At 36.0% G+C, this 25,069-nt stretch overlaps 1 protein-coding gene across 19 annotated transcripts in view; it reads left to right on the top strand.

The window, feature by feature from the left end:
- MBNL1 (muscleblind like splicing regulator 1) overlaps window positions 1–25,069 on the top strand; it is a 218,483-nt gene that overhangs the window by 81,817 nt on the left and 111,597 nt on the right. Inside the window, exon 1 of one of the 19 annotated variants that reach the window (XM_013965723.2) lies at window positions 14,942–15,725. The exons of 17 other annotated variants lie outside the window; for them this stretch is intronic. The gene's annotated coding sequence lies outside the window, so the exon portion shown is untranslated. Of the gene's footprint in view, window positions 1–14,941; window positions 15,726–19,172; window positions 19,718–25,069 lie in introns of those variants that run through there. One more of the 19 variants, XM_005675433.3, reaches the window with a different exon arrangement.

The raw sequence follows: 25,069 nt of genomic DNA, 5'->3' as shown, positions 1-25,069 counted from the left end.
TAGGGTTAGAGTTTAATCATATTCATGAAGATCCTGAGATTGCCAGGACTCTTAAATATGACTAGTCAATTAGTTATATCAAAAACTGGAATAAGCTGTCTTCATCTTGTGAAAATAGCCTATGATACACTTGGTTGATAACCACTATTAATTAAGGTCGAGTTGGTGCTGGTAACTGCCATCAAGGTGTATTCTTGACTAACACGATGCCTTGATTACTGGCAGTATTAAAGATTTACAGTGTTTTGCTGTTTAATAGTAGATTCTCCAAAAAAAAAAAAAGATACCTAACTTTATACCAAAATTTACTAACAAAAGGATGTATTAGATATAATTTAATATCATAAAATATACAATATCCTGTATTTTATGTTCTATATAGCCAATTGATTTTTATAGAATGATTTTTTTAGTTAAACTTTTGCATCTGAAGTCAACCTGTGGTTACAATTGACAGATGAGTTATTAGTTCTCTTTCATTTCTCTTACTCATAAGAGGCCCTCATTATACAGTGATTATCAGATGAGACATACCTCATGAACAACTTTTCTTCTCTGCATTTTCCGACCATTTTATGTATTAAAGAATAAATCACTTTATGCCTGATTTTATAGTTGTTTTTCATGTTTCTTTTTGCCACAAGATGACAAACTCCTTAAGAAGGAGAAGCTTACATTCATCACCTCTCTATGTATAGTGATTTGAATGTCCTTGGCATTCGGTGTTCAGTGAATTGAAAGCAATGTTTCTTCCTGACCATGACTAATAATTGTGAGCAGATTTTATGTGCTTTCAATTCATTAGAGAATTTTTTTAAAATGTACTAGGACTTTTGTTGGATAGTGACATATAACTCTTTTTAAACTATTTCTCTAAGGAATCTGGCACCCTTCATTATGGTAGGACTCATCCAGTTAAATTGCTCTGGTGCCCTAATAGACTGTTTATGTTCTGTTGATGTAAATCTCTTGAGCAGGCCTTTATTTGCACTTCTGCCATGTTTTGTATCTTATCTTGTGCAGCAGCACTTGAGGACCCGGTTGGGCTTCCTGATAACGATTGTTGTATGGACAGCCCATGTCTCAGAGGGGAATGGTAATTGGTCAGAGCAGTGGCACAATACACAGTTATTCTTGTAACAATATTAACTCGCTGTTAGTAAGAGTATTTGTTGGGAAAGTATCACACATAGATAGAACAGTATTAATTTATTCTTCAGAGGTTACGTGGGGAGAAGCAATACCAGCAGGATACCAATATCATCACTGTTTGTTTTCCCTTTTTCTTTCACTCTGCTGAGATACTGAGAACAGCATTGATTAATGTCGGTGTTTCTTGTGTGGGGAAACATTCTGGGGTCCAGACTGCAACTATAATAACTGTCGTTTTTATTGTAGACCTAATAATAATAACAAAGACACGTGATATTGTCAGTAGATCATGTGACTCTGATGCTCTTAAAATTCTCCACACTTTAATTTTAGAGAAAACCAAAAGGTTTTGTCTTCCAAGTGTGAAACCTTTATGCTGTTACAAGTCTTCAACCCAAGCAGAACAGAGAATCCAAGCTTCCCCAAATTATAAATGCCTAGGTCCTACCACTTGTTCACTTGCTCATTATTTCTTCCCTTTAACATTTCTTTTAGGAGCTGTATGACAGGAGCTACCTTAAAAAGAACTGAGAAGTTCTAGTGAGTCAGAAGTGATCCAGACAGTGTGTTGATGCCAGTAGTCCTAGCAATTAAGTATTCAATTGAGGGGAAACCTCCATTTATCCACTTTGAAGAGGATCATCAGGAGGGATTAAAAATTTAGTACTTCAGGCTCATTAAGGGTTAGAGTGGAGTAATTATGTAGCTGGTAACAAATGCTACAGTCTCCACTTGAACAGTAAGATATGTTATTTCTTGAGACTTATTGGCCCTCTTCAAGGAGCTTCACAATTTGTAAATGTTGTCTTCTTGGAGAATAAGTTCTGCTGACCCATTATTTTAGATTTGGTGTGCTTTTTTTTTTTTTTTTTTGCAAAGTGTGCTTTCAGAGAAGGTAATACTCTTAAAGGAATATGGGCTCTGTAGAGTGTTGCCCTGTGGCATAAGCAATGCTTGTTGTCTTCATCAGTGAGCCTCTTCATACAGGGCTCAAAAGAGAACACCCTCATACTACATTTACTGTGTTTATTGATGATTATGCTGCTAGTTTAATTTCCTAATCTTGCAAGTTGAGAAGTAATTAAATGCTCTTGAGACATTCTGTTGAGCCTGGTTTGCCATTCTTCATCACCAGAATTTTAAGAAACTTTGTTTTTAAATCAGCAAATCTGTGTTTCTGTTTTTCAAGTCTTCTTATTTGTATAGCACACAGGAACATGTTAATTTCAAAAGAACATACAGTTGGATCTACTTTTAAACTAATTGGAAGAGTTTGTGATAATTTGTTTTACCTTAAATTTTAGTATTATTTTTTAATCTGGACATATTATCACCTAGGATAATCTCTTAATCCCTAACTTAAAGTCTATCCATTCTGGTTTTAGATATGATTCTAATAAAACAGGTAATATTGCCATAATTCAGAACTATAAAACATATACATTACTTACACATACACATTACTTACTCAGTGATTTTACTGCATAAAAATACAGTTCAGGAAAGAAACATTAGAACTCTGTGGTGCTCCTAGTGTAGACAGACCACTGTAGTTAAGTTTTTACTTCCATTCCTCTATCTGGAAGCTGTTTGAAAGCAGAGGCTGTGCCTTAGTCATTAGAATCTCCATTGCTCACCCATAGGCCCAGTACATGGTAAGCTTCCAGTAAATACCACTTTACTTGTATTGACTTTGAAATGGAACAAAATGTGGAATACCAGCTATAATAGTAGCTCTTGATCCATGCCATAACCTTTCTTGCCCCCACCCTTAAGGTTTACAAAAAGCAGTTAAGCTAATTATAACCATTATAGTTGTAAATCAGACCACTCATTTTTTTAAAATTAATTTTTATTGGAGTATAGTTGCTTTACAGTGTTGTGTTAGCCTCCTGTAAAGCAGTAGACCACACATTTCATTAAAAATTGACATAGACACCTCTTTGACAGGCCTGTTTCATTCAAAGAAATGAAAACTAGAATTGTATATAGAATAGCAAAATCACTTGAATTTTCACTTCTCAACTTAATATCACAAAGATAAAAATACACACCTGTAGTCTCATCCCAGTCTAGTAACTGGGCTGAAAAAAGTCCATTTAGTTAAGTAGCCAAATTGGTTGTTGGAGTTATTTTATGTACTAGGTAGCAATATTGCTGATTGATTTTTTCATTTTTAATCATTTATTCTGTGAATTTTTCTCCCTAAGGCAGTCTGAAAAAGTGACATTTTTTCCTGCTGTTGATAAGCATTATGAGTAGAAATCAATAGTTAAATTGACCCAATAAAAGATGCCTGGGATCTACTATTGAGATGATAACATCAGAAAGCAACGTATATAGACTCTAACAAGGCCCAGAAGCATCCTTTGCTTTTGTTTTGCATATGTATTAAGTAGCATAAGGCTTCCCTGATAGCTTAGTTGGTAAAGAATCCGCCTGCAATGCAGGAAACCCCGGTTCGATTCCTGGGTTGGGAAGATCCCCTGGAGAAGGGGAATGCTACCCACTGCAGGGTTCTGGCCTGGAAAATTTCATGGACTGTATAGTCCATGGGGTCTCAAAGAGTTGGACACAACTGAGCGACTTTCACTTTCTTTCAAGTAGCATAAGACAGTGCTTATGAATTGCATTGCTTTTTCATAGAGTCTATATATGCCAGAATTCTGTTCATTAATAGATAGGCTGCAGTCCATACCATGTGCCAAAAACAGGTATATACTTGCTTAAAGTTTGCTAGACCTCTGTAACACATTAGTGTAGAATTTATCTTTTTTACCTTGCCAATCACCAGCTGCTTCTCTTTGACATTGTATTCACATTCTGTGTGAAAAATAGATTTTATATTTCACTTATAATTTATCTCGGTATATTTATTTATTGGACACTTGTTAAGTGATAAAGAAACTTTATAAGGAGAAAGGATCAACATATTAATAATTCTAACTCCGTTTATATACAAATGCAAAATTCATCTAACTGTGCTTATTCACTCAGTGCTGAAGGAATATTTTCAAATCAATGGTGTATATAACACTAATATTAATAATATGAACTCCTTTTCTACATATATCTGTATGTTCTTTAAATATAGATAGGATACATCTAGATCTGTGAGTAATTGGCTTTTTTCCCTCCTTTATTCTGATCAGTGTCATAGGTAATTTGTAAAGCACATGGTATGCAAAAACAATCCCCCTCTTCTCTTTTTGGTTGTAATGACTGTTGCTGACCAAAATAAAATAATTTCTCTAAACCATGCTTTCACTTTTCCGCTTCTCTAGTCGGAAATAAATCCTCTGTGCACTCCCTGAGGGAGGAATAGTTTAGCAGGGAATCACTTAATAATCACTGTTCATTAATCACATAGAAAGAATCCTTTTTTTAATGTCAACTCTGTCATTCATATACAATGTATGTTTCCTTGAAGAATCTCTGTGAATTACTTGTTCATTCTCATTACTTTTCATATATTTCATTATACTCCTTAGGAGCTCATTCGTTTCAACTATAAATTGAATGTTGCTTATGTACAGAGTCTGTGACTAACAAGAGATAGCAATGGCACCTTTTCTTTGACTTGCTTGTTATCTTCTGGTCATATGAATAGCCTGTTGATTCAGCTCTCTCCCTGCATAGCTTGTTGAAGGCTGCAGGGAGTGGCATGGTGGAGATGGCTTACTTAAGACCTCTTCCTGACTCCAGGTTAAGTGACGTCATATTGGCAGCTTAAACTTGGCCATGGTGGGAGGATTTACACTGTGGAAATTGGCAAATGCTACAACTCCCTCCTCAGAAAGCCACTTATTAAACACTTAGCAGCACCCACTAGTTATAGAATTATCTCTTCTTTTTTGAACAATTGTTTGACCATGTGGAATAGCCATGTAGAAATTTACTTTCTTTCTGTCCCATTTGCCAGTGGAGTGACTGAGAAAATTACTTATGCTTTCTGTATCCTGGTGTCCTTATCTGTAAGAGAGGGATAATAATGGTACCTGCCTTGGGATGGATATGATGTTGAATAAGAAACATACTTTTATCAGTCTAATAGCAAAATGCTTAATGTACAATGAACACACAAGTAGTATTACTATTTACTTTTCTGTACTTTAATTAATAGGTATTTATTGATTCCTTACTAAGTACCTCATATTTTGCTTAGTCCAGTGGGTCATTGATTGAGACTCAGTGCCTCTAACCATGAGTATGACCCACTGGTTAAAAGCCTTCCTTTTTTGCTGTCCCAACCTAATGTCTTCTCTTTTTTTTCTGTTTTTCTTCTTAGAGCTTTTTTCTCCCTGTATGAGTTTTGCAAACTTTCTTCATACGTAGATTTAGTTTATACATGATCTCTTCTAAGAAGCTTCTCCTCAAACCTGCCCTGGTCATGCTATTGTCCTGCCTTCTTGTTTCTGTAATGCACCCAGTTCATATCTCCATCACTGTCTTTGGCACATGAATTCTAATTACATGCATCTTCCTCCCTCTCTGGATTTCAGTGCATGACATGTGACCTACCACCTTCGTATTTTTGTCACTTAATGAAATACTTGTTATGTAGTAGACTCCATCAAAAAGAATGTCTGAATGGCTGTTGGTTGAGGGATACTAGACTTTGCTCCTAAAGACCTTATTACTTGGTTGAAGAGATGATAGTATACCCATGTGACATGAAGGTGAACAAGAAAGCATTTTATAATGATATCTGTATTTGTTTGAAAGTGAAAGTCACTCAGTCGTGTCTGACTCTTTGTGACCCTATGGATGCAAATTAAGTTTATAATTTATTTTCATATATACATTTTCCTGAAGTAGGAAAGGTCATTTATTTCCCTGTTACAGATACAGATTTTTATGTTCATAAATATAAATGAATTGAGTTAGGTCAGTCAGATCAAGTTTTAAGAAGCAGCACCTAGCTTGTCAACCAGGTTTTACTTTTGTTCTATTTCTGAATCAGAAATACAGAAGAAAGTTTGGTTATTCTTATAAGCAATACTTTGTTTTCATTTTCTTTCCTTTCTTTGGGAAGCTTTAAGAAATTACTATGGTATTATCCTCCAATTAAACAAATAAAAATTTAAAAAATTTTAAAAACACAAAAACAAAAAAATTTTTGTAGTGATATTTAAGCATATACAGAATTAGAGAAATATTGTAACACCGCCTGTGTATATATCAATCAGCATTTTGCATGCATGCATCCATGTGAACATTTTCAGAATACTTTGTCTGTCTTTTTTCATATATTACCTTCCACGTACCTTTTGTCCCTGGCATCTTGTTTTTTGTTCCCCTGGTATCTTTTGAAACAAATCTCAGACATTCTTATCAGTTTACTTATAAGTATGTAGGAACTTTATGTATTAATAACTTGTTTTAAATATAACCTACTTATGAATCTATCAATATTGATAATAATTTCATTGTATCACTTAATTCCCAGTTTACATTCAACATTTTCGCACATCACAGCAAAACTTTTATACAAATAGATCGGTCAGATGAGCATCTAAAAAATACGTATTTGGATTTTATGTCTTTCAAGATTCTTTTAATCTATGATAATTCCTGCTCCTTTTCCCCTTCATGCTTTATTTGTTGAGAAAAATCAGCTCATTGTCCTAGAGAATATTTGAGATTCTGAATTTAGCTATTTGCTTCCCAGTAGTGTCATTTAGCTTGTTCCCCCATCACCCTTATTTTCTGTAGACTAGAAATTAAAACTAGAATTGAATTGGATTTTAATGCTACTACTTATTATTTGGTGAGAATATTTCCCAACTGGTGCTGTGTACTTCCAGTTGCATCCCATCAGGAGGGAATAAATTCATTTCTCTCCACTTTTAATGATGTTGAAATCTACCAATAAGTTCAGGTGAACTTGGGCCAGTTCCTGTAAAGTTCTCCGTCACATCTGGATCCAGTGGTTTCACTCCACTGTTGAGCATTTTCATAGCACCGTGATTTTGTTAGAGATTGTAAAGCAGTGACTTTTAATTATATTATTCTTGCTGAATTTATTACCTGAAATTTTTCTGTGAAGTGCTTTTCCATTGTATCTAATTGGCAATTCCATAATACAACTTATAGCATAAGATGATGGAGAAGGAAATGGCAACCCACTCCAGTATTCTTGCCTAGAGAATCCTGTGGACAGAGGAGCTTGGTGGGCTGCTGTCCATAGGGTCGCATGGAGTTGGACACAGCTGAAGCAACTTAGCATGCATGCATGCATTGGAGAAGGAAATGGCAACCCACTCCAGTGTTCTTGCCTGGAGAATCCCAGGGACGGGGGAGCCTGGTGGGCTGCCATCTATGGGGTCAGACACGACTGAAGTGGCTTAACAGCAGCAGCAGCAAAAGATGGAGAAATGCATGATTTTTTATTTACCAGTATTCAGAATCAGACGTCTAATAAACGTCTAATAAATAAATAAACGTCTAATAAAAAAGTGAAATACAGTTATAGATATATTCAAAGTATTCTAACATTTTAACAAAATTTCCCTAAGGAAAATTCTTTGAATATTTTTTTCTTATTTTTGGGTGAATGCATTTTGATAACATTACTTCTCAGGGAAAGTTCCCTTCCCTTTCTTTTTGTTTACTATAAATATACTGCTATCTGATTGAGGCTGTTCTCTCAGAAGTTATTTGTTGCTCATCTTTTTTCTTTGGTAAGCACCTGGTTAGGCTAGCTACTTAGGATGTAGACACTGGCCCAGCTTTTTCACAGAATATACAGTTTGGGTTTGTTTCCTATTCATAATATGATGCGATTTAAAAAAATGTGTCTATGAATCTGTTTTTGCTTACTCTGATATTTGGTGTCCTATATTATACGTTTTTAACAAACAATATTTTTAGTTGATTTTAGAGACCCTGGCCCTAGTCTCTGAAATAAAAACAGTAAAGAGATTTGAAAGTTGTTACTGCTCACCCAAAGAAAAATTAAGTATCAGTATATAGGGCACTCTATGTGACAAATGAGGAAGTTTTAATTTTTATTGTTTGGAAAGGTAAGAAGAGGGAATAATGAGGACCTCCATAAGACAAAAGACAAAAGTAAATGCTTGAGATCCTGTGCTGTCTTAACATAAGCAAGTATTTGAACTTAGTTTGACTTCTGCTTTCAGGAACTGAGGGTGACATTTTATGGATGTCTTTATCTCCTATAATTAAAGTATGTTTTGTCAGGATTTTTTTAAAGGTGTTTTAGATGTGAGAAAACATATATCTAAATCTTTGTGAACATCTTGTATGAATAGCCAGTGTAAATGGTACTAGTAAGACCCTCCTTTCTCTACAAGATTTGTGTTTCAGTTCAGTTCAGTTCAGTTCAGTCGCTCAGTCGTGTCCGACTTTCTGCGACCCCATGAATCGCAGCACGATAGGCCTCCCTGTCCATCACCAACTCCCGGAGTTTACCCAGACTTATGTCCATCGAGTTGGTGATGCCATCCAGCCATCTCAGCCTCTGTTGTCCCCTTCTCCTGCCCCCAATCCCTCCCAGCATCAGAGTCTTTTCCAGTGAGTCAACTCTTCGCATGAGGTGGCCAAAGTATTGGAGTTTCAGCTTCAGTATCAGTCCTTCCAATGAACACCCAGGACTGATCTCCTTTAGGATGGACTGGTGGGATCTCCTTGCAGTCCAAGCGACTCTCAAGAGTCTTCTCCAACACCACATTTTAAAACCATCATTTCTTTGGTGCTCAGCTTTCTTCACAGTCCAACTCTTACATCCATACATGACCACAGGAAAAACCATAGCCTTGACAAGACGGACCTGTGTTGGCAAAGTAATTGTCTCTGCTTTTTAATATGCTGTCTAAGTTGGTCATAACCAAGGAGTAAGCATCTTTTAATTTCATGGCTGCAGTCACTATCTGCAGTGATTTTGGAGCCCCCCAAAATAAAGTCTGACATGGTTTCCACTGTTTCCCCATCTATTTGCCATGAAGTGATGGGACCAGATGCCATAATCTTCGTTTTCTGAATGTTGAGCTTTAAGCCAACTTTTTCACTCTCCTCTTTCACTTTCATCAAGAGGCTTTTTAGTTCCTCTTTCCTTTCTGCCATAAGGGTGGTATCATCTGCATATCTGAGGTTATTGATATTTCTGCCGGCAATCTTGGTTACAGCTTGTGCTTCCTCTGGCCCAGCGTTTCTCATGATGTACTCTGCATAGAAGTTAAATAATCAGGGTGGCAATATACAGCCTTGACACACTCCTTTTCCTATTTGGAACCAGTCTGTTGTTCAATGTCCAGTTCTAACTGTTGCTTCCTGACCTGCATACAGGTTTCTCAAAAGGCAGGTCAGGTGGTTTGGTATTCCCACCTCTTGAGTGCACAATTGCACTCATCTCACACGCTAGTAAAGTAATGCTCAAAATTCTCCAAGCCAGGCTTCAGCAATATGTGAACCGTGAAATTCCAGATGTTCAGGCTGGTTTTAGAAAAGGCAGAGGAACCAGAGATCAAATTGCCAACATCCGCTGGATTTGTGTTTAGGAGATAGCAAATACAATATCATGTTGAATTCACCAGAAAAATGTATTCTGCATATCTGAGGTTATAATTTATATTGTTGTAAATTTTGGGTATTATTTAAATAACCATTGTTATTCCAAAGTCTTCTCACATATTTTCTCTAGAATAGAAACTCTTTTTTCATGTTCAGGTAGTATGAAATAGCTGTTATGATGACTTGAAGTTAGGGTAAAAGGCAGATTCCTGGAATATCGTTGAAAATACTTTTTTGCAATTGAAAATCAGGAAGATAGAAAAATTTTAGAGTTGGCTTATAAGTCTATGCTAACATGTTTTATGATGTATGATGTTGCAGAGAAGTGCTGAGAGGCAAGAGATGTTTAAAAGCAGCAGTATTAGGTTTGCTTTGCTAGCACCTTATCCGGAAATTTGAAAGACAAAAGACTAAACCCTTTAATTGTGGTATCTGGTAACTGAGGATTAAGCTGAATTTAGCTTTGAAGATAAGAATTGATATTTACATTATGTCGATGGAAACAATAGCTGTATTTTTGACTTGAGGAAATTGCTTAATCTAAATAGCATGAAAGTTGACCAAAAAGTGTACTCGTCCAGAAATATTGACTGTTTTAATCTGTTGAAAACGGAAGGCTAACATCAAGTATACAGTAGTAAACTTCTAAAAGGAGTTGGTGAAAAGTAAATGTTATGCAGCACGAAAAGAATACCAGGGGGAAAATTGACAGAGAAGAATAACAGGAAGATTAGTCATTTCTGGAAGGAAAAAAAGGTGGGGAATGGGGAAAGAAGTATTTTAAACAGGAAGGGGGAACTGGAAGTACCAGTGCTAACAGACAGATAGGAGTTCATTACAGGGCAGAACTGGACTTTTAAAGAAAGGGATAGTACTGGTCACATTTAGTTACAACATATAGTGTTTATGTCAATAACAAACAAAAATAAAATGGAGACATTTTCTGTTAGGGATTCAGAGAAATAAAAGAAATGATGTTGAAATAAAAAAGCGATATTTACTCCTTGGCCAAACTGACCTGGCTTAAGTCACACAGCAATGTCCAACTGCATAAAGAAAATGGATTTCTTTTAAAACAGGCGAACATTCTACTGTTTTCAAGTGTTAGGTAAAACAAAAACATTCTGGATGTCTTAAAATAAGTATGCGACTTGGTTTGAAATAATTTTCACTTATTGTTTACTTATCTGACAACTGAAGAGGTAACAATCTCCAAATACTTTAAGAATTGTTTCTATAAATTCTCAAAAATATAAATTTAATTCTATATATCCGATGAAGTATATATGTGTAGCAGTCCCTGTAACAGAAAACAAGAAAGTTAACATCACAAGTGGTGTGTGTGTTGGTAGAATCCTATTAATCCTTCATTTCTGTTAGGGTCATTCATGGAACAGCTTTTGCTGGACACGTTTTCCAATCTCTCTGAATGTTCTCATCTGTCAAAGAGTAATAATAATATATCTGCCTCCAAGTTGTGTAATAAGGATTAGATGAATTGGTAGACACAGACCTGGAAGTGGCATTTTGTCTTTCTACTTTTAATCCGATATCCAGATATTGAAACACAGGCTTGTATGACATATTTCCAACTAACCAAGATGGGAAGATGGATAATTGTGGTAGAAGCTCTTACTGATGCCTTGATGCTTAAAATGTCATATGCTAGGTTATATATGTATCCGTACTTGACATATAAAACTGTTACTTCTGTTGGTCATCCCTCAGTAACTGCAGTAAACAGTAAATTACATAAAAAGTAGTTTTCAAGAAAGTAGATATCTCTAAGGTTATATAATCACAGCATCAGGACAGAATTTGTGTATTCTCCTATTTAGAAAAAATATAAATGCAGAAAGTGCTTTTACATACAAATAAGCATTTACATATAAATGCTTATGTATATTGAAATAAAGATGTCAAATTTTAAAAGGTTATCTAACTAATGTGACTTTAGAGACCCAAGACTACTGTTATTTTAGGTAACCACGTGGGACATATTCTCTATCACTTCATTTATAGAAATACGATATGCAGTCAGGTAAGCATTTCCTGTTGGTTTTATGATAAATTGCAATACTTTCATAACTCATGCACACACACTTCCTGAGATAAAGTCTGATTCCAGCCCAGAATAACCAGTTTGTACGAACACTAAATACTACTAAAAAGTTTTCTCTTTCCCTCTCTCGCTTTCTCCCCCTTTCTACCCTTACCCACATGCAAACAAATACTCTTTCCATATACACACACACCCGGCCTCCCAGGCATAATTTTGTAGGAAATGTTTATTTTCCCAACTACAGAAAACAAACCTTATCTCAAACACTGAAAGTCCTTCCTTTTCCTGGTTTGGAAACACTAAGTCATACTTGGAGATTTTCTTTAGCCAGCGTTTAGGTTTATTTCAAGCTTAAAAATAAAGGATAAAATGACTCAGAAATTTCTAATGCACAATTAAAGCTTTTCACTTTTAGGTCACCAGTACATATCGAGCTGACTTGTATTAGTTAAGGATTGATTACAGTTGGTACGTTGTTTAATTTCCAGAAGAAGCTGGGAAGCTCACTGCAGCTCTTCCTGTTTTGATCTGTGTACGGGCTAGAGTTGGTGGTTATTAATATATTTCTTTGCAGATAAAGCCAAGTTCACGGAATTAAAGAGAGTCGACCTAGTCGGAGTTGATGAATAAGAAGCTATTAATTTAGTCATCCACAAACATATATATATTGTCTGACACCTTTCTAAAAGTGAAGTGTGTTAAAACGATCGGAATCATATTTCTGAGTTTTTAAGTGCAGTCATTGACAGCAAGAAGTAAGAACTGTAGCTTCAATAGATAAGACAAAGAGTCAGAATGACTATATATATATATAATATGTTTATTTATATTCATATGAAATTCAGATGACTGCATCAGTGAGTCATGATCTTCCTAGTCCGTCAGTAGTGCCAAAGTCATAAAATCATTTGTTATGTTCTGTCTTATGTAAAAGCCCATGGAATTATTTTATTTTTTCCACCCAGAAAATTCCAGAATCTATTTCTAAAAATCTTGAATAACTTGTTTTAATTCAATGTTAACATTGGACATTGAGATAAGTTTAAATCTTGTTGTCAGCAAAGAGAAAAATCAAGCTTATGTGGATACAGTCTATAATTCCAATTCCTAAGGATTTCTGCAGAGAAGGTAGTTGTCTAGAAATATGGTAAAGAATTGTCATTTTCCTTCTGTGGAAACTTTTGATTGTAAAAATAATTGAGAGTAAATAGGCTCTAATGCATCACCCCAGGCTGTGCCACATGGGTATGTAAATTTCTTCCTGCTAAATGCCACCAAATAGCTGCATTTCTTACAGCTGGTGGCTAAATTCTGATAGAGGGTAGATACCTTTACCATAACTGTATTTTCTCTCTGAAGTTTTCATGGATTCTTATGGAAATTTATATCAAGTTAAAGCCATAAAAAGCTAAAGTTGGCCAAAATTTGTCCAGAGAGTTAGACTTGCATCCAAATTAATTGCTTGGTCTCAATATTCTTATTGGTTTCTCAGACTTACACATGGCTCCCTAGCTGCTTGATTTGAGCTGTCTGACATTCCCCAGATGGCTCTGTGTCCTTAAGAGCTAATTCAAAGAAGGTCATTTCAGCTGCTGAATATTCAAGGAAGTATCCTGGTTGAAGGTTGGTTGCAGCCGGTGTCTCAAGGGATGAACCTTGGATTTCTGAAGCTTCCTCTGAGCTCACAGTTATTGTCTTGGCCCTACACATGATCACATTTATTTGCCAGCGAGGGAATAAAAATAAATATGACTCTCAGCAGTGGTAATCCCCCCAAAAAGAATGACTGACATTGTGTGGATAATAATGTTACTACTTTGTTATTGGCTCTGAAGATATGACACATTGGAATAAAGTATGAAGCTGAGTTTGTCCTTTTTAAAATCTGAGAATAAAACATTTGTAAATTCCTTAAATTAGTAAGCATCATTAAGAAAAATGATAGAATTGTGTATTGTGTAAGCTTATCTACTTGTTAGTTGCTCAGTCATTTCTGACTCTTCGTGACCCTATGGGCTGTAGCCTGCCAGGCTCCTCTGTCCATGGAATTCTCCAGTCAAGAATACTGGATTGGGTATTGTCCATTCTCTTCTCCAGGGGATCTTCCCGACCCAGGCATCGAACCTGGGTCTCCTGCACTGCAGGCAGATTCTTTACCATCTGAGTCACCAGGGTATAGGACATTGTGTACTTCATACCTACCTTTTTGAAAAGGAGCTGGGGTAGATGATCCTTCTCCCACCAGGGTTCTGGCCAGAGCTGACATTTCTTATCTCCTTTACTTAGGAATCTAACATGTAATCAGCTTTCAGGAGGCAATAGAGGGTGGGCGTAGGCACAGAACCACTTCAGGAACTGCATTCCCTGAATCCAAAGTTTACATTTGCTGTTTACAATTCCTATGACCTTTGGCAATGTCCTTAACATTCATACTCTGCTAAATAGGAACATATTTACCTTACTGAGTTGTTTTGAGTCTTGAAGAAGTAAAGGACTTAATGAAATTCTAGGGCACCCAATAAGTACCATATACATATGCTCTGTTCACCTAAACTTTGTAAACCAGAGCTGATACTGCAGTTTTCACAACATGTTTAAGAGCTCCAGGCTGGAACTATCTATAACCTGGGTTCAGTGATCATTTTTGACCCCTGTGACCTTAAACATGTGACATACTTGACTGAGCCTCAGTTTTCTCATTTACAAAATGGGGCAGTAATAATACCTGATTTTGTTGCTGCGAAGATTAAATGGAATAACACATGTAAAGAAACGAGTACCTGGCACTTCTTGGGTATGTGGTATGTGTTAATTACTGTTCTGATTTTTACTTTGATATTTAAGTGAACATGTGAAGTACTGATACATGAGCAACATGTGATACTCAGAATCTGTATATGTAGAGTTTCAGTTTTGCTAATGAGAATTATTGTTATTTACTGTGCAGAGAATACATGTGTTGGTGTTTATAATTATTTTCTAATAAGTAAATAACATTTACTTATTAGGAGAATAATAGTAAGGTGTTTTTCACTTACCTTTGTTAGACTATTTAGATTTTAAAAAAAAATCTTAATTTTTTTTTTTTAATCTGTGAGATTTGAGCTCTGGATAAATTAGTTAAATAAAGTAAATATTTTGTTAGTGATTTACCTTCTATGTCCAGACATATTCTAGCCACTCATTAAGTTGAGTGCCCCTGGGAAGAAAAGCAACTCATCAATAACATAAAAATGGGAATGAAAGAGAGAAGCAGAGAAGACATTGCTTCTTCTGTAAAATAAAGTTCATGAGTCCTGATATTTCCCCATCTGTTGGGAGTGTTGTAAAGATTATGAAAACATTAGCGTTTGTAAAATGTAATTCTATGCCAGAAAGGCAAATAGAGTATTATGAAAGAAATGACCGAAGTTGCATGATGACATTTATTTAGTATGGTAACATCCTTTTTTTCATTAACAGGAAATGTTAGGGCAAAGTACCTGCTTCTTAGGAGTGGGAAAGGTAAATGAAAATTGAACAAAGATTCGTCAAGTCTTCTTTATGATAAACCTTTAAGACTGTGTTTTCCATAGAATTAGAAACGTGGAATTTCATAGTAAAAGTATATTTATCACCTTGTTTGGGGAGCAGATTTTAAGCATGATCACAGGAAAACACCTGTTTTGACACTCTGTGGGGAAGGCGCAAACATACGGGCAAACTCTGTCTAGGTGTAGAGTAAAGAAGAATGCTTTGGCTAGCATCCTGCAAGGAGTCGGGTCTAAATGGTCTGCTCCAGCTTCTGCTGCTGCTGCTGCTGCTAATATTGCTGGGAAGGACAAGTGGCTGACCTGGCATATCCTTTACTCTTGGTGCTGCCCCAGTCACTCAGGAAATGTTTAAGGGAACCTCCTGGATCCTTTTCATGGCACCATGGCAAGAAGAAGCAGTATCTTATCTATTGAAGATAAAGCATGGAATTGGCTAATGGACGCTGGTGAGTGAATAAGGCAAGTGGGGAGCCAGTTTACTAAGATACCTTTTGGGCAGACCCGCTCTCTTGAGGACTGAGGTGGCGTCCCTGGGAAAATGGCAGCTAGAGTTGGAATCTCGGAACCTTGTTAGAAATAAATCATAGTTTTAACACTGGTGACCTGATCCATGATACCATATATGTTCCATTAATAAAATTCATATTTATTCCCAGCTTTACCACTTGAAAGTTCTAATCCTGCAGTTTGTTAGCTGTCTCAGTATATGAAGTAGATGTTATTTCTTAGGCCCTATTTAATCTTCATTCTTGTTTTTCACTTGACCCACAGTGATTTTTTTTTTTTAAATAACTAACTGTTCAGTATATTAAATAAATTATTTTTCCTTTCAAATCTAAATGAGCCACTCCTTTTTTCAACACAGTAAGAATATAGAATTTTAAATTAAGAGACTATATATTACATATAATTCTTGCCAGGAATATTCTTTTCAATTCAAGATAATTATGTAAGGAAATTAGTAAGATACTGTTCATATTAGTCAGATAGTTGCTCAGAATGAATCTTTGACATTAGCAATAAAGAAATTTCATTGCTAATGTATTTAATTGCTAATATAAGATAGTTTCCTTGAGTGAGTTTCTTGATTGGTAAAAATGAATAATTTGAAAGAGCTAACCCACTCCAGACCTCTTGCCTGGAAAATTTCATGGATGGAGGTACCTGCTAGGCTATACAGTCTATGGGATCGCAAAGAGTCTCACACAACTAAGCGACTTCACTTCTCATCTCAGTTTTTCTCACTCTAAAATTTTCTCATGCTAAAATTTCCTTTCCCCAAAGCAGAGGCCCATTGTTGATAATCCTGCTATGAGATTCGAAATACATATATATCTCTTCCATCTTATAATTTACATCAAAAGTGAATATGTGCCAATTGATTAATAGTTTGCCTGTATCTTTCATGAAAAGATTGGAAGATGCAAGTGATACTTGGAAATATCAAGTTTTCATAGAGGTGTAGACCACGTTTTTCCAGAATAATTAATCTATGATTAATAGGTATTTAATAAACAACTTTGACAATCAAATTTAGGAATTTACTCAGAGCATAGGAAAGGCCCTGACAAGCCATGACTTTAATGTCATTTCAATTTTTAAGAACTCTATTTGACCATAACTGCCTTTTCACATGGGGCGGGACTATTCAGCCAATAAATGTATATTGAGTACCTACTGAAGGAACTAGCTGCCCACTCCAGCATTCTTGCCTGGAGAATTCCATGGATGGAGGAGCCTGGTGGGCTACAGACCATGGGATCACAAAGAGTTGTCAATGACTGAGTGACTAACACACACACTATACCTACTGTGTTCCCAGGTTAACGAGGTGCAGGAATACAATTGTAAGCACCTTTGTCAAAAATTTTTTCCTTTGTGATGCTTATCAATAGGGAAACAAACATCGGTTTAGATTATCTAATCATATTACTTTTAGAAAGATACTGTAATAGCAATATCATGTTTATTTTTAAAAAGCCACTCACTACCAATTTTTCTATTTTCACTAACAATCCTGACATACTGTTCTGTCTGAAGAGCTTATGATTGAATGGACTGTACTATTTTAATTGGCAACATTAATTCAGTTTCTTGTCTTCTCTTCCACATTTTTTATTTGTATGTTTTAGTTTTTGTTGTTTAGATTATTGAAATTGATTTTCATGAGAGGGATTGAGAAAAGAGGTCAGAAAACAAACTGTAATTGATTTTAAAATATTTTATTTAAAGTCAGTCTTACTACATTGAAAAAAGTCAGCTTCCATTTGGTTTCCACCATAGGGACTCACTTCATCTTTTCTTATGCAGACCTATCATATTGACATGATTGTGTCTTAAAAAATTAAGCGTTAGTTCAAACAAACATCTGTCTCCACTTAGGTACTGTTTATACAATAAAATTATTTTTAAAGGGAAATTCATATTCCTCATCCTCTTACACAATCTCAATTCTCTTAAATTTAAAATACTAGCTGCCTGGGCAGTACTTACTATTTTGTAGTATAAGATTATTTCATTTTATAAAAATATCTGACCCTCACACAACTGAGCGACTTCACTTTCACTTTTCACTTTCCTGCATTGGAGAAGGAAATGGCAACCCACTCCAGTGTTCTTGCCTGGAGAATCCCAGGGACGGAGGAGCCTGGTGGGCTGCTGTCTATGGGGTCGCACAGAGTCGGACACGACTGAAGCGACTTAGCAGCAGCAGCAGTGACTTACTGGACATAAGTTTTGCCCAAGCATGTGCTGCTTTTATTGCACATTATTAACATAATACATATGACATAATCACATGTATATGAGACTGGGGATGGAAGTCAGCCTTTCCCAACACACAATATTTGAGTTATTTGTCACCAAGTAAATAGATTACGACTGAGTGACTGAGCTGAGCTGAACTGAACTGAAATAGATAATTATTACTCTTCTAGTTAACTTGGACTTAAAGAGATATATATATAAAAGCAAATATCCAAAGTCAAGATTGTACACACAAAACTTCCATTAGGCAGTAGTATTTCTTTTCACTTAATTCTAAAACAATATAAAATATTATGCATGGTTAATTTGCTTCCCATCTTGAAACAGTGACAGTTCCTAAATGAGTCTGATCATTTTAATTTTGATTCGTATTAGGAATTATTAAAGTTCTATCAGAGTTTATATTTAGTTTCTAGCTTGATTTTATCCAGCTCATTAAAGCAAAATTGTCTTAGGGTCTATCTCCTGTAACTGTTTAATATTTAACATTCACTTGGCTCCTCAAGATAAGTTCCTGAAAGTTTGTGAGCAGTTGAAGAGCTGTGAATAGTGGTTAACAAGCTATAGATGTCTCCATGAAAAATAGAATATTGTGAAGCCCAGATTTAGGAGAATCTCAGTGAGTAGTTATCCGACAAAGTTAAAAAACTACTGAGTTAAGCTCATTTTTCTTTCTGCCTCCTCTTTTTTCTCTTTTTTCCATCTCTGCCTCATCTCTGAACACTCTTTGTTCACTTCTTTTTCTTTTTATTCTTCTTATCTCATTGAATTCCTTCAGTCTCTCTCATCTGCTCATAATAGAAAGAGATGTGTTTGATGAAACATGTATTTAAGAAGCAGTTTTAATGGTTTCTCAATTTAAAAAATCAACTGGGTTTAACCTTCATGCTGTCTTCTCATTTTCTCCTCTCATAGTGGATAACTTTGCCTTTTAATCTCTGCAAGCTTGTGGATCAGCACCCTGTGACTTTTTTGTATTTGTAAATTCCCTTATCTTAGTATAAATGTTATAATAATGTGATTTAGGAATTGTATGCCACTTACTAGATTTTTAAGCTCAACTCCAGTAGACATACTGTAATGTGTCTTCCTTACTTTTCTTTCTAGACCTAGAGCTCCATCTCCCCCCTCAGCTGTGTTTTTGGCTGTATGTGGGATGCTAGAATGGCCTATCTTCGTGTATTTTGTTGCACTTCGCCATCGCTTCTTATGTTCTGTTGGTGGATTTTGGTGATTCTTTCCAAGCGCTTCTTGAGCTCTGTGCTAGTTGTTCCGTCCCCTTGTTCCCTTAGGGTCTTGTGCTGTGTGGCCATGTCTCCACTTCCTTGGCCCTGTCCATCGACAGACCCTTGGGTTCCCCGATGGCTGCCTCTGAACCCTTGTGAGGGTGGGAATATTCCTCCCCCTGCTGCTACAATTGAGCGCCCTGTGCTGGGTACCACGTTGCCCTCTACACCTGCTTTCAGTCGTTAAGGCTTCCCAAGCTTTGGCTGCGGCTCAGTGATCCTGCTGTCAAAACCCTCAAGCTTTCCTAGCCTCGACACTCAGTGGTAGCAGCAGGTGTTGGGATCTCTCCAAGCCCCTAAGACCCTGGGAGCAAGAGAATGGCCGTTTGACATAGACCTCAGGAGTTTTCAAAGCACCAAGAAACCTCTGCAGAAGATATGTAAAGGTAAGATTCCGATTTCTCCAGGAAGCTGCTCTAGATGCTGACAACCTACAGCCGTTAACTTAATGTAGACTCCATAGGTAGGCTATCCTTGGGCAGCTCTGTATCTGATGATAGAACCAAAGTAAAACACTTCTTTTAGGAATTTGGTGTGATAGTCACATTTCTATTTGATTTTATTTAGATGAAACTTGACGCTGAATAGATTTTTAAAAAATGCTTTTTCCATCCTTTGAAGTGGAATTTGTGAAGGACCTTTTGGCTTTGTGTATCTTGTCAGAGAATCTTGTTGAGAGTGGAAACAGTTAAAAATAAAATAGAAAGTATCTATTTTTTAAATGCCTGTATTTTATTTACCTCTCCATTCATGTTGAAATCCAGAAACATGAAATGGTAATTTCCTCACAGTTTTCAAACTCAAATTCCAAAGTCCATAGTTAATTCAGAAGGAATGAGAAGGGCAGCTCAGTTCATGGCAGTGCCAGGATGCATTATTGTCCTTTGTCAAAAATTGCTGCTTGTTGTTCTAAATGTAGCCGTCTCTTTTCTTCTAGAATTTAATTTCGTTTATTTTTTTTTTAAAGAGATCATTTTCCTGCCTTTATTTCTTGGGGGAAGATTTTGCTCCATTTACATGTAAAATTCTGGATTAAGAATATTGTGGGGGTGTGTGAGGGATGGGAGAGAGCACAGCAGCATGTTGGAGTGAATGGCACAAGTCATCTCTTCAGCATTATAGCTTTTTTAGCAGCTGTTTCTTATTTATAAACTTTATTCTTTATTTTACCTCCACTCATGGACATTATTCTGGAAAGTGTTATTAAGACACTTATAATATGAGGTCGTTGGCTGCCTTACTATCAATTCATGCCTTCTTTTTTCCTCCCTTTGTTTTCTTCTCAATAAGGACTTAATCTCTTAATTGATTCCCTGTAGTTGAAATCAAGGCTATTATTAGCTTACTGTCACACTGAAACACTTTAATCTCAATAACCAAAAATGTAACAGATTTTAAAAATGAAAAAGAAGTTTTGACCAATAGCTGTACAAAATGAAATAGAAGACTTATCTTGATGGTGCTTATTTTAGCATGTGTATTTTTAAAACTAAAAGATGTTCCACCAAATATTTTATTTACAATTGAAAATATTCAAGTTTTATTCCCTCTAGACTTTGAAGCATAAGGAAGTGGAATGTTCTGCTGTCTTCCAGTACATCTAATTGAGTAATTGATTTCACATGTAAAAACAGAAGAGAGAAATTTTAATGCTTTGATTCTTAACATTTATAATTTTGCAGTTTTAAAAAACGTATGGCACCATAGAAGTTAGGAGTTTGCATTATTCTTAAGTTGGCTTGTAGAATGCTTTTTTCTGTTTTATTATCTAGAATACTTATATTCTACTGGGACAAAAGATGAAACAATATACATATAAAATTATATATATGTATAAAATTTTAAAATGATCTAATTAAGTGAAGACAGAATGATAGATTGTACTTATGGCCATTTGTAAAATGTTCTTACAATTTTAAAATTACTTTAAAAGCATTTTTAGTGGAACATAATCAATTAGTGATGTTCATTGTATTTAATGTTTTATGAAGAAAGTAACTGCATGTAAGCAGGACACAATAATGATATTTAGAATTTAGTGGTTGATTTTTAAGGCATACAGAAAAGATACAAGATATCCCAAATTAGTGGTGTCATTAAGATCTTAGCAGTTAGCTGAATAGAATAAATAATAGTAATAAATAAATTGAATAAATTATAGAATGACTATTTTGGAGATAAGGAAACAGAGGACCAATAATTCATAATTTCTTAAGCTCAGAGACAAGACCAGAATTCAAGTCACTGAATTCTAACCAGTGCACTTGTTTGTATGTGATTCTGTTTCTTAAAGTTGCAGTACATTTGAAGGGTCAGAGCAATGTCAGCAGAGCAATGATTGAATTCTAGGACTAGAAGAGATATTCTTCAGTATTTAGAATTTCTGAGCATGGCTTGTAAACCTGGTTTTAGTTCTCCAGTGTAGCATGATTGGGGCCTTTAGAATTTCTTTTTTATTTCTGTGTTGTTTAGTGTGGCTTTCATTATATTAAGAGTTCGAAAAGCACATTGGAAGGAAATCATTGAAATATTTTTGTTTAATGAGAGTGTAGACCTTCTGCCATCCCATTTATTTCAGTTTATGATCCTGTAAATTTGACAATCTTCCGAAAATTTCAATTCTTAAAGTTGAAAAGATCAGACCTGTATGCAACTGTAGGCAGTATATTTTCTGTTTCTAAGCCGAAAGTTTAATTGACTTCCATTGTTTGCAAAATTAAAAAAAATTATTCAATTTGCAACTTTCAAGATATCTATTTGTGATATCATAAAGGTGGGGAGAATACTCATTCCCTGTAATACAGTAATTGTATTTGTGTGAAATTATTTGATATATTTATTAATTAAATGCATTCTGGTTGCCTGACTTGAAATTATTACTTCAAAATTCAAATTTCTCGCTGATTTTACCACACTGCTGTCAGCACATGGGGTTTACCAGGTGCATCAGTGGTAAAGAATCCGGCTGCTGATGCAGGAGACATGGGTTTGATCCCTGAATCAGGAAGACCCCCCTGATAGAGGGCATGGCAACCCACTCCAGTATTCTTACCTGAAGAATCCCATGGACAGAGGAGTCTGGCAGTCCATGGGGTCGCAAAGAGTTGGACATGACTGGGCACACACATACACACAATATCATCACTTAATAGGACCTTGCTTAGGCCCTTTTACTATGATTCTTGGGCAAGTATAATTGTAATCCAATCCTTTTCCAAGATGCTCACTATCCAAGACAGACCTAGGGGAAAAATGTGTGCAAAACTAAGAATATAAACTCTGAATTCTCCTTTAAGAAGGTTCAGTTTGAAAAATACTGAAATGCTAGAGTATTTTGGAACAGAAACTTATAATGCTTCCTTTAGAAAAAAGTATGAAGTACGTATTCACTGAAAGTCTTAAAAGTCAGGCTAGTTCAAAAACTAAGGTCTGTTTAATCCCAATCATAATGATCCGTGAGTATTTACACTATCACTCAGCTCATAAGACTCATGCCTCCCAATTTCCACTGGTTTCTATTTCCCATCTATTCCTTGTGCCTTCTTGGAGAGTATGAGAGTTGTGCAGACTCTTGGGCTATGAGCAGAACATTTATAATTGACACTGAGAAATGTCAAATGTATATAAGCCTTTTATGACATGTTTCCTCAGTTGTAATAAATAAATCAAAGTCCCCAGTCTTGTTAGACATATCTGTGTAAAAAAGAAAGGAAAAAACAGAGCTGAACTTGGTTCAAGCAAATAAAAGAAAGGACAGATCTAGGGATGGTCCCAGATACTGACATTTTTGATACTTTAGGGGGGTTTTACAGTGTTCAATATCCTTTTTGTTGTGTGGAAATGAAAGCTTAATTATTCAAGGTTAAGATATGTCTTTAATTGTAATTTATTGACTACCTACTACTTCTAGTCATTACAATAATTATCTCATTTATTCTTCACAGAAACACCTGGAAGTGTGTAGTACTACTTTACCTTTACAAATGAGGAAACAGGCTAAGAGAAGTTGAATAATCTGTTCAAGATACCGTAACTGGACCCAGGGATTCCAACTGAGGACATGCAGCTCCAGGGTCCACACTCAGAGATCCTATTAATTGTAAATTCTGGCAGTGAGTGCTAGTTCCCAAATTCAGTCCTGCCCCTTTTTATGACCTAGTGCCACTAAGGTGTTCCTTTTTAAACCCCCTCCCAATTCAGTCTAGGCTGCCTATCATCACTGGCTATTTGACCTTGAACAGGTGACTTACTATCCTCTTTTAGACATAGTCCCACTTGCTCTGAAGTAGGAGTAATATTATCTCTTTGTCTTTTTATGAAAATTTAATTTAATGAGAGTGTATGGCAGGCACTCAGCACAGTGGCTAGCATATAGAAAATAGCTATTGAACTGTTGATGCTATTATGTAATTTTCTCAAGGTCACACAACTAAGAAGTGATTGAGTCAGAATTCAGATCCAAGTTTGTAAGAGTGAAAAACTAAACAAGAGCATGTACACACATACACACTTTCCACAAAGCAACAGCGATAACAACAGGATAACAACCGCAGAGCAAAAACTCATGCTTTCTTCAAACTCTGATGCTACCTCTTATGCCTAACCATACTTTTCATGATGATTGAATCATGATGTCATGAATGCTGTTGGGAAAAGTAGCATGGTTTAGTGGCTCAGGGGAAACTAGAGGTAAAGCTTTCAAAAATTGGAATTCTAGCTCCATTGCTTGCAAATTATTTGGTATTGGGCAAATTACATAACCCATCTACAGCTCTTTATCTAAATATGAAGCTAATAATAGGACCTATTGTATTGGGTACAGTGACAGAAGTTTATGTAAATTAAAGAACTCCTTTAATAAATGCCTTTCATTAATAATTAATTGAGATGTACATGTTTCTTTTAAAATATGGCATATTCACAGAATGAGATCATGGTTATAAAAATCTGAGATGGGTTGGATCTTGATAATTATATGATCTGCCATTTTCCCAAGAATCAATATGTTTTCACTGTCAGTAGCAGGCCCGTAGAAAAAGATGGGGGAAAGTCATCAAAGATCAGAACTGACCCAAATATGGAGTGGTTTTGCCGTCAGGAAGGTGGATGAACTGCTCTCAATTGGGTAATATTAGTGACTGGCATCATGGTCACCAGTTGGTGGGAATATGTGGGCACAGTCTGGTTAAGCAGATGGTAGGTAGTAACAGTGTTCTTTCCTTTTTGAAACAGAACAGAAACCACCAGGTGGGGTTAAGTCCTGGAGAGAGAGTATTAACTTGGACTGAGTGTCAGAGGTTAGACTTGAACACTCGTCAGAGCAAGGACTTCTGCTCACATGTCTAACCTCCTTTACTAGATTCTCAGCTTCTTGAGGTCAGAGAGGTTTATTATATTTCTTTACAATGCCTTGTACAGGCTCTGGGAAATAGCGGACACTCTGTGCATGTTTGATAATTAAAGGAAAGAATAGATGTTCTAGAAATGGGACAGAAGAACTCATTTAAGGGTATAACAGCCATCAAAGGGCCTGGAATGGAAGACTGTAGTTGCAGAAGCCTAGCCTGCCCTGGGACAGTTGTTGTTATTTAGTTACTGAGTCATGTATGACTCTCTTGCGACACATGGACTGCAACCTGCTGGCCGCCTCGTTCATGCAACCTGCCAGGCTCCTCTGTCCTTGGGATTTCCCAGGCAAGAATACTAGAATAGGTTGCCATTTCCTCCTCTAGGGGATC

The sequence above is a fragment of the Capra hircus genome, chromosome 1 (genome assembly GCF_001704415.2).
Source record: "Capra hircus breed San Clemente chromosome 1, ASM170441v1, whole genome shotgun sequence".
Taxonomy (NCBI): Eukaryota; Metazoa; Chordata; class Mammalia; order Artiodactyla; family Bovidae; genus Capra; species Capra hircus.
Note: the sequence above shows the minus strand (reverse complement) of the source record. Positions and strands in the feature narration are given on the sequence as shown.